Source organism: Callorhinus ursinus, unplaced genomic scaffold (assembly GCF_003265705.2).
Source record: "Callorhinus ursinus isolate GAN/ISIS: 27379988/994484 unplaced genomic scaffold, GSC_fseal_2.0 scaffold26, whole genome shotgun sequence".
NCBI classification, from domain to species: Eukaryota; Metazoa; Chordata; class Mammalia; order Carnivora; family Otariidae; genus Callorhinus; species Callorhinus ursinus.
Window position 1 is genome coordinate 82,187 of NW_027397088.1, and position 10,568 is coordinate 92,754.

General features: G+C 47.5%; 1 long non-coding RNA gene across 1 annotated transcript; it reads right to left on the reverse strand.

Annotated features, from left to right (window-relative positions):
* Nucleotides 1-2,956: 2,956 nt before the first annotated feature.
* LOC141370117 (uncharacterized) lies at nucleotides 2,957-6,939 on the reverse strand. Its single transcript, XR_012373878.1, has 3 exons — nucleotides 6,755-6,939; nucleotides 3,424-3,506; nucleotides 2,957-3,319 (listed from the first exon to the last, which is right to left on the reverse strand). It is a non-coding gene; the product is annotated as an uncharacterized lncRNA (long non-coding RNA).
* Nucleotides 6,940-10,568: the final 3,629 nt, after the last annotated feature.

The following is a 10,568-nucleotide window of genomic DNA, read 5'->3' on the forward strand; positions in this document are numbered from 1 at the left end:
TTTCTTTCTTTCTTTCTTTCTTTCTTTCTTTCTTTCTTTCTTTCTTTCTTTCTTTCTTTCTTTCATTCATTCTTTCTTTCTTTCATTCATTCTTTGACAGAGAGAGACACAGCAAGAGAGGGAACACCAGCAGGGGGCGTGGGAGAGGGAGAAGCAGGCTTCTCATGGAGCGGGGAGCCCGATGCGGGGCTCGATCCCAGGACCCCGGGATCATGACTTGAGCCGAAGGCAGACGCTCAACGACTGAGCCACCCAGGCGCCCCATTTTCCTTGCTATTCTTGAAGCATCCTTGCTTTGTGGTCACAATAGAACATTCAAGTCCTGTCTTGATTCTTCTCTTCCCTGAGACATGGAATCTGCTATCAACCAAGCCTTGCATTCTAAGGGGTCCTAGTTTCTTTCAGGGAAGAAACTGAAAAGCAAGGTGTTGGGCAACCATATGAGAGCCGATTAAAAAAAAACGCTACCTCAGTGGGGAGTCTGCTTCTCCCTCTCCTGCTCCCCCCTGTTGTGCTCTCTCTCTCTCTCTCTCTCTGTCTCTCTCAAATAAATAAATAAAATCTTAAAAAAAAAAGAATTAAAAAAAATGCTACCTCCTGGGGCGCCTGGGTGGCACAGTCAGTTAAGTGTCTGCCTTCAACTCAGGTCATGATCCCAGGATCCTGTGATCTGGCCCAAGTCAGGCTCCCTGCCCAGCAGGGAGTCTGCTTCTCCCTCTGCTCCCTCCTTCCGCCCCACTCGTGGGTGCTCTCTCTCTCTCTCTCTCAAATAACTAAAATGCTACCTCCTCTGTCGGCTACTTTTAAGATAGACAATTTACATTGAGTTTGCTAACTTAACATGGTATGTTTATTGTTTCATACTTTTATTAAATATGTGTGCCATTAACCATGAAGATTTTTGACATCACCAAGAGACTAAAGGAGGGGAACATACTCTGGACCAGGTTGTGTGGGAGAATGAAGTGAAGGCACGAGTGGAAGCTAATGTAGGTGTGGGGAAGGTTGAAGGGTGTGAATTAGGCAAAATTCTGATAAACTGAGGTTGGGATTGGAAGCCAGTTTACTGCAGAGATTTTGAGGTCATCATATGGGATAGGATGAAGTGCTCAGTGATATTTCCACACGGTAGGGCTTTTTTGAGCTATACTCATTTGGGGTGAGACCATATTCAATCCTGTTATGGGTTGAACTGTGTCCCCCAAAACAGATATGTAGAAGTCCTAACTGCCAGTACCTAAGAATATGATCTTATATGGAAAGAGGGTCTTTATAGAGGTAATCAAGTTAAAATGAGGTCATCAGGATGGTGCTCTTGTAAAAAGGAGAAAGGGCACCTGGCTGGCTCGGTCAGTAGAGCATGTGACTCTTGGTCTTGGGGTTGTGAGTTGGAGCCCCACATTGGGTGTGGAGATTACTTAAAAATAAAATCTTTAAAAAGGGGGGATTTGGACACAGGCACACACAGATGGAAGACAACGTAAAGACACAGGATAATGTCATCTACAAACGAATGAATGCCCAAGGCCACCAGAAGCTAGAGGAGAGGCGTGGAACAGATTTTCCCTCACAGCCCTCAGAAGGAGCCAACCCTGCTGAACCTTGAGTTCAGACTTCTAGCTCCAGAATGGTAAGACAACAAATTTCTGGTAAGCCACTCAGTTTGTGGTACTTTGTCATGGCAGCCTGAGCAAACTAATACAAACTCTTTAACATACACCTCCTTTACCTGCTACCTCTCCAGCCTTCTCTCCAGGATCACCTAAGCTGTTACTAGTCACCTACAACTAAGTGTAATTGACTTTAAGATACTTGCTTAGAGCAGGTTACATTATTCACTCATTTTACTGTTAATATTGCACACTTACAATGTCCAGGCACTGTAGTTATAGTAGGGAACATGACTCACATGGTCCCTTCCTCCTGGAACTTATGGACTTACAAGCTAATAGGGGAGAAAGACATGATCTCATAGTTCCACAAAGAATACTGAATCTAAAATGTTGATGCGCCTCTGTGTGTGTGTGTGTGTGTGTGTGTGTGTGTGTGTGTGTGTGTGTGTGTAAAGGGGCTTGGGGAATGGTGGCCGAGGCCAGGCCCCTTCTGGTATGTGAAACTCTGTGGTGACACCTGGAGCATCTGCACAGTCAAAGGAAGCCTGAGGACCATGTAGAGAAGCGGGGGGGACTGGAGCAGATCCTGCGAGGAGGTGAGGGAAGTGGGGAGCCTTGTAGGCCCTCTTAGAGTTTTGGGGTTTTATCAGTATCTGAAGAACCATGGGAATTCAGTCTGAAGCAGGGGAGTAACAGCATCATATTTTCTCTGGATGAAGGAATTGAAGGGGAATGGCACGGATGAGCTAAGGGATAGGTTTTGACCATCTGGGGACCGTCAGTAATGTGAGAAATGGGTGCAGAAAAGGGTCATGTAGAGCACTGCCAGCAAGGTAGGGTGCTCCACATTTGTCAGGCACTGACTCCAGCCGGGCAATTCACCCTGACAGGAAATGACTCCTCTGCAGGGCTGGTCTGGTGCACCTCATGTAGAGGGAGGTGCTTCTGCTTAATTATTAAATTTGTTTCCTGTTTCTTCTTTCTCACATGGGGATCCTCGTGGCCTCCTGCCTGGGTGGTTACAGCAACCTCCTAATTGGCCTCATCCCCACAAGCCGCATCTCCTCCAGCCCATCCTCCAGGCAGCTCAGGCTGGGGGGAGGGGAGAGTGGGAGCTGTTGTTTAATAGCAGGCTTTTGGATTTACAAGATGAAAGGAGTTATGGGGACGGATGGCGGTGATAGCTGCCCAACAGTGTGCATGGCTTTAATATTACTGAACTGTACACTTAAAAATGGTTACGTCGGTAAGTGTTAGGTTTTGTGTATTTTTTTTTTAAATGAATGAGGTTAGATTTTTTTTAAAGATTTTATTTATTTATTTGACAGAGAGAGACACAGCGAGAGAGGGAACACAAGCAGGGGGAGCGGGAGAGGGAGAAGCAGGCTTCCCGCCGAGCAGGGAGCCCAACGCAGGGCTCGATCCCAGGACCCTGGGACCATGACGGGAGCCGAAGGCAGACGCCCAATGACTGAGCCACCCAGGCGCTCCAGGTTTTGCGTATTTTAATACACACACAAAGTCAGTTCCAGTCGGACCACTCCCCTGCTCAATTATCAGCTGTTGCAGAGCCCGGAACTCGCACCGAAGGTCATTTCTGTGTGGCCACCTGCCCCTCTGGATTTTGCCTTCCTCTTCTCCTCACCCTGGCCCCTGGGTCCTGCTCTGTGCCGCCTCAGGCATCACGAGTGGGGCTCAGAGAGTGTCTGCAGAAGCAATGAATTCATGTGCTCACACACCAGGCCACCTACGAGTGCCCAGCCCTCAAGCCCATGGCCACTCTGAGGCCTTGCTCCTGCTTCGCATCTACCGCCTCGTCCTCTGCCCGCTACATGGTCCATCCAACCACAGGAGAGTCCAGTTCCAAAAGATTTTAACAAAACCCGGGGAATCCTGGGAAGTTACAGTGGGGGAAAGAGGAGGAGGGAAGAAGAGAAAGTATGTTTGGTTTAGGGGAAAGACTAAAGATACTGATTAATCTTTGATGTTAAATGAAAATATAAGTTTAAATAGCTTTGCTAAAAATGTAAGCATAATCACAAATCCACTAGAACTTAAAGATCTATATTTAAACCACTGTGTTGTGAAATGACACACAGAAAGTGATCCTTTTGGTGAAAATCAGGAAAGGAAAAAAAAGATACCCAGGAAAAGAAATAATATAGATACACAGCTTGGTCTCTTTTGGTCTCTGCGCTAAGCTTGTTGAGATGACTCATTCAAATAATTACACGTTCAGCGCTGAGTGTTGTATCCAGCACAATAACAACTCAATAAACTGCTGTTACTATTATCACAATTCACTCTAATTCCAAACAACCTTCCAAGATAGGCATTATCAATACTAGAAATGAGGAAAATAAGGCTCAGAGAGGTTCAGTAACTTGCCTGAAGTCACACAGCTAGTAAAGGGCTTTCTGGGAAGTTAGATGGAAGTTCATCACCGACAAGAGGAAGTTGTGGCGAACCTGCACACAGGGAATGAGAGGCACTGTCTGGGGAAGGATGGGGCTAAGGAAATGTGGGAATAATCAAGTCCAGTCAAAGGGTAACCTGTGGAAGCATGCCTGGATGGAGACCATAACTTGGAAAGAAAAAAATGGAACCCACAGTCCTGGACCCCATCTGAAGAAAGAATGTGGCTGCAGAATGGGGTGACCCCTAGGAAAGGGAGGGTCCAGGGGACAAGAATTGTGAACTATTTAGTCATCACTCTGTAGGGAGACAGGCCTGTTCTGGCTCTGAGTATTCTTTCTGTTGTAGCCTACTTTTGATCAGCATCCCCAAATGACCGTGATGTCAAGTGAACTCATGGTCATGCTCTACATATCAAAAGATGGGTGGAGAGAGGAACTCCTGTCAGTTTGAGGGAAGAATACATGTGCACCTATTTCACATTACCCTGGAATCTCTCCCTGGATTATGCTGGACCAACAGCATGGGCACACGGATTGCACTGCTCCCAGTCTCAGGAAAAGGAATAGTTGAGCCATCTCCTGAGACTCTGGTCTCTTTTTACTTTATGGACGTTGGGTGCCATGTAATGACTGTATTTCCCTCTTCGAACTGGCTGCTAGAGAGCTCAGTTCCAAATGTGTGGTCCTCTTTCCAGCATGACGTTGGTACTCTTCATTTTATCTGATTTTTCTTTTTTTAAAAAAAGATATTTATTTATTTATTTAGAGAGAGCACAGGCAGGGGGAAGGGCAGAGAGAGGGAGAGAGAGAGAATCTCAAGCAGACTCTGTTGAGCACAGAGCTGGACCTGGGGTTTGATCTCATGACCCTGAGTTGATGACCTGGGCCAAAATCAAGAGTCAGACACTTAACGGACTGAACAAACCAGGCTCCCCTTACCTGGTTTTTCTAACTTTTCATTTTTCCTAGTTGTGATTTTTTTTTAAGATTTTTATTTTTAAGTACTCTCTACACCCAATGTGGGGCTTGAACTTACAACCCTGAGACCAAGAGTCACATGCTCTACCGACTGAGCCAGCCAGGCACTAGTTGCAATTTTTTAATTTAAGCTATTTTCGATTATGTTTAAAACAAGGCTGGTATAAATGAATAAATACCAGGTTTTATTTCAGGACTGGGTTTTGCTGCGACCTGGATGAAATGTTCCCCAAATATTCACCTCTCCTGACTATGATTTCTTGGTCAACAAGCAACATTCTGATTGGCATTTGCCCTTCTCTTCCAGGGATCCTGCTTCTAGAAGGTGGGCTCCCTGGGTTGTGGGCCAGAGTACTCCACCTCAGGAGTTCAGTGGTCCCTAAACCAGGGATCGAGCAATACCTTGCGTCTGTACCAGTTTCTTTTCTGGGAGTGGGGATTGCTCGAAAGCTCAGAAGGGAGCTTCCGGGCAAGACTCAGAGTGCAGCCAATTCTCTTGCTTCATTTTATATGAGGTAAACCCATTTGTAATGCTTGCCAGGGGAAGACAAAAGAAAGGAACCAGCACTAAGGAGATACTGAGAGGACAATTTATCCTACGAACAAATTTAATTCCAGTAGTCGCTGTTGGGTTAGAGAAGCTCGCTAAGTCTTCGTTTCTTTATTTGTAAAATGTAGCTACTAATAAATACCATCCCTGGGCGCCTGGGTGGCTCAGATGGTTAAGCGTCTGCCTTCGGCTCAGGTCATGATCCCAAGGTCCTGGGATCGAGTCCCGCATCAGGCTCCCTGCTCAGTGGGGAGCCTGCTTCTCCCTCTGCCTCTCTCTCTCTTTCTCCTGTCTCTCATGAATAAATAAATAAAATCTTTAAAAAAATAAATAAATACCACCCCTTCCTTGTGTGGATTAAGTGAGATGATTCATATAGGTCTACAAGGATTGCCATTCTCTTACTGACAAGCGTGCCACCAGTAACGGCCCTCACTCCGCTTCTCGGCAGTGGGTGGGACCACTCCTGTCTGCGCCCCTGCCCCGCCGCACTCTCCCGCTAGAGGGCAGCCCGAGGCAGAGGCGCCGGCCCGAGCCGCGACTTCCGGGAGCTTTGCGAGCGGGGAAGGCGGCCTCCGTGGGGACCGGGGGCAAACAGCTGTGCGCCCCCGAGTTCTACAAGTAGGAGCCAGGGCTCCGTCTCCGTCTGCCTCTCCCTGTGCTCCTGAAGCCCCCGTCCAGCTCTAGGTCTCTTGTGGTCTTAGCTTCCTGCCCTTAGACTCGGCTTATAAAGCCGCCACTACCAGCCTGTCTTCTCCCCCAGACTCTCTGAGACTTAAGCACGGGCTCTCGATCGCCCTCGGATTTCTTCCACTCGCACAACTAAATGACAGCAAACTGAGAGCCCTGTGGACAACTGCGATCTCTCCTTTCGGCTGAGCAGCAACAAGTAACCAGTTTCGCGCCCGCGGAGCCGTACACCCACGCTCACACTTTATTTTCGAGGGGATACCTCCACCAGTGCGACTGCCTTGGAGCCCTGCCCCTCCGCTCCCCCTCTGCCCAGGGGCACTTGCGCACGCTCCGTGGGGGCGCGGCTGGGCGGGGCCAGAACCCTCTAGTAACCCGCAGGGCCTGCGGAAGGGGCCTGGGCAGCGCAGAGCTGTAAAAATTACTCTTAGGGAAGCGGTGTGTTCTGGCTTCCAGTTCCCCCAGTTCGGCCCCCCTGGGTCCCAGCCACCTCCCCTCGTCCTCACCTCCTCCCGCTGTGCTTCTGCCTGAGGAGGTCCTGTTTTCCTCCCCTCTCTCGTCCAGGCACCGGACTGAGCCTGGGGCTGCCCCAGGGCAGGGAGGAACTGACAGCGAGGAGGACCTGGGAGTCTGGGTGTTGCTTCTCTCCGGAGCGGCGCGCAGCCTCCTCCTGGTCTTTGGTCAGGAGCCTCTCCTCGGTGGAGGCCTCCCTTTACCACGCCCTTCGTCCCTTGCCACGCGCTTCTCTTTCCTCGCCCTGCCTCTCCTCTTTTGCTCTTTTTTTTTTTTCTAAAGATTTTATTTATTTATTTGAGAGAATGAGAGAGAGAGAGAGAGAGAGAGAGAGCGCATGAGGGGGGGGTTGCGTCAGAGGGAGAAGCAGACTCCCTGCTGAGCAGGGAGCCCGTTGCAGGACTCGATCCTGGGACTCCAGGATCATGACCTGAGCCGAAGGCAGTCACTTAACCAACTGAGCCACCCAGGCGCCCCTGAGAGTTTAACACACTTCAGTACAGTTGAGTTCCTGGGCTTCTGTGCCCTTCTTCCTAAAAGATAAAAGTGTATTTCTTTAGAAGGGACTTTGTCCTTGAAAAATGAGCTGATTACTCTCAGGGCCTAGAATAGGATGTTTCCTCTTTTATTGTATTTATTGTATGTATGTATGTATGTATGACAGAGAGAGAGCGAGCACACGTGGGGGGTGGGGGGTGGAAGGGCAGAGGGAGAGGGAGAAGCAGATACGCAGCTGAGCCGGGAGCCCGATGTGGGCCTGGATCCATCGGACCTTGAGGTCATGACCTGAGCTGAAGGCAGGCACCTAACCCACTGAGCCACCCAGGCACCCCCGTTTTCTCTATTTTTATGGTGTTTCCCGCCACCTAAATCTGATTGTGTTAGAAAGCCCATGTGAGTGAGAAATGTCTCTCTCGTTAAAAAATGATGCAGATAACTTCTTAGATAATCACATGCACTGGCCCTTTAGGCCCCTTCCTGCTGAGGGCTTGTGTTCCTGGATTATCTTTTAGCATCTGCCAGTACTTCTCTCTATAGTGAGAGTCTGCAGGAATGTTTCAGGTTTTTGCCTCTCCAGTGATTTTCAGCTCTCTGCAAGCAAATTAGACTGGAAAACTACAGATTCTTACACCATAAAAGCTGGCTTGGAATGGACTTGAAGCACTTCCTCTTCAAAAGGCAGCCCTTTGAAAACTGTGCACCTATTTTGTTAGTATGACAGATGGAAAGAGATTTCTGGGGTTTCAAGTACCAAAGCTACCTACTGCAACCCAATGCACTGAAAAAAAAATGCATTGATTCCTTGTTTTGATAATGTTACCATAGTATGCAGACTGTTACCATTGGGGTAAGCTGGGTGAAGGGCGTGTGGGACATCTCTGTACTGTTTTTGAAAATTTTTTGTGAATCTGTAATTGTAACAAAAAGAGGAGGAGGAGAGGGGAAGAGAGCGGAGGAGAAAGAGAAGAACATTAAAAAAAGACATTCTTTTTTAAAAAGGTTTTATTTATTCATTTCAGAGAGAGAGAGCGTGAGCCGGGGGTGGAGGGGCAGAGGGAGAGGGAGAGAGAGAATCCTCAAGCAGACTCCCTGCTGAGCACGGAGCCCAACTTGGGGCTTGATCTCAGGACCCTGAGATCATAACCAAGCTGAAATCAAGAGTTGAACACCTAATGGACTAAGTCACCCAGGCGCCCCTAAAAAATACATTCTTAATAAGAAATTGAGGACATTCCAAGAAAAAGGACTCTTTATTCCTGAGGTTTGGGCCCAAAGTCTGTGTGGCTTCCTACCTTAGTGAACTGGATTAGTGAACATGTGTGACCCCAATGACTCTGCCCAGACACGAGGCAAGAATGTGTAGTAGCCTGTCCTGTCCCGTGTGCCATGATGACTCCTTGATGTCCTCTGGTTTCTAAAAGAAGGGCTAAGTGTCCTTCACCAGCAGGGGGAGCGGCAGAGGGAGAGGGAGAAGCCGACTCCCCACTAAGCGGGGACCGCCAATATGGGCCTGGATCCCAGGACCCTGAGATCATGACCTGAGCCGAAGGCAGGTGCTTAACCGACTGAGCCACCCAGGTGCCCCAAGAGATAGAAGTTTTTAAGGCTTTGTCTACAAATGTCTTTTACTGCTATACCTGATTAATAATTGTACTGAAGATGGAATTTCAAGTTGGAAAACTTACATCTAACTTTTGAAAGCATTGCTGTGTTGTCTTGTAGCCTCCTCCGTCACTTGTTGACTTGTCACTGGTGCCCGAGCATTGATCCTTTTCGTTTTTTCTCGTTAAACAATTGGAAGAATTTTGGAATTTTTCTCTTTGTCCCTAGCATTTTTAGAACTCATGATCACATACTTTGGACCTCATTCATTTTGCTAGATACTCAAGGTTCTCTCTCAGTTTGGAATTTTATGGCTCTCAGCTCTGGGAAATTTTCTTGAATTATTTCCTTGATAATTCCTTCCCTTCCGTTCTCTCCCTTTGGTCTTTCTGGAAATCCTATTATTCACCCAGATTAATAATTAATTGCCATATGTTTTCTATGTCATTTAATTTCTTTATTCTTTGCTTCTTTTTGGATTTCATCAACTTTAAATTCTAACACTTCTATGGGCATTTTTGCCTTTGGAATTATATATTTAAAAAAATTTTTTGACTTATTTTTTTAATTAAAAATGCTGCTTTTTAGGGTGCCTGGGTGGCTCAGTCGGTTAAGGTCTGCCTTTGACTCAGGTCATGATCCCAGGGTCCTGGGATCGAGTCCCGCGTTGGGCTCCCTGCTCAGCAGGGAGTCTGCTTCTCCCTCTGCCTCTGCCTGCCGCTCTGCCTACTTCTGTTCTCTCTATCTCTCTGTCAAATAAATAAAATCTTTTAAAAAAATGCTGCCTTTTAGTTCTCTAAATGTTCATTTTCATAGCCTCTCATTCTTTTTTCGTGAAGACAACATCTCTTATTTTTATGAAAATGTTGTGGGCTTTATTTTTTAGTTCTTAGCATTGTCTCTATTTCTTTGAAGTTTCTCAGTTCCTGTATTTTCAATCCCCATCTTTCATTTTAGTGGCACCAAATGGTCGCTATGCTGGCTGTCGGAGTATTTCCTCTCAACTGAAAATCAATCCTCTTACCTGAGCTGTGATAATAGAGCTGGAGCATTTCTCCTTTGCAGCCAGCGCAAGATTAATCTTTGTCAGGAGAGGGCGCTGGAGGGACGTTGTGGGAGGAAGGAACTTCTGGTTCCAAGGAGCTGCAGTTTCTGATTGTTGTAGCTCCAGCCGCACAACCCATCAGTATCTCTGGTGGGAATATCTACTGGGCTCCGACTCAGCCACAGGCTGAGAGTATGTATTTCCTTAATGAGCTAGTCCTGACACGTACACTGCATGCCCCAGGCTTTGCATGCAGTGGGTGGGCTCCTAGTGCCCAACTCCCTTGGTGCCTCTGCTCCACCCCAAAGGCGTGTTTCCTGCCTGCCCACAACTGCGTTGGCCTGGGCATCCCAGTGAAATTATGTCACACAGGGGCTCAACCGCGTCCTCTCCAGGGAGGTCTGAATCCAGCTTTGGAGTGGGGGATGCCCTTCCAGGTTTGTCATCCTGTATGTGTGCTCCCTCAGCCCTAGACTATGCTTTAGGTTCTCCTTATGTTTTTATGGCTACTCCTCCTTACAAGTCAATAATTCCTTATATTAAACTCACCCTGCTCAAATTAGGGCTTGACTGCTGTCTCCTGATTGGACCTTGACTGGTATGGTAATCCTTGGCTTGTAGTTTAAGCTGTTTGATAACAACATATGTTGTTGGGTTTT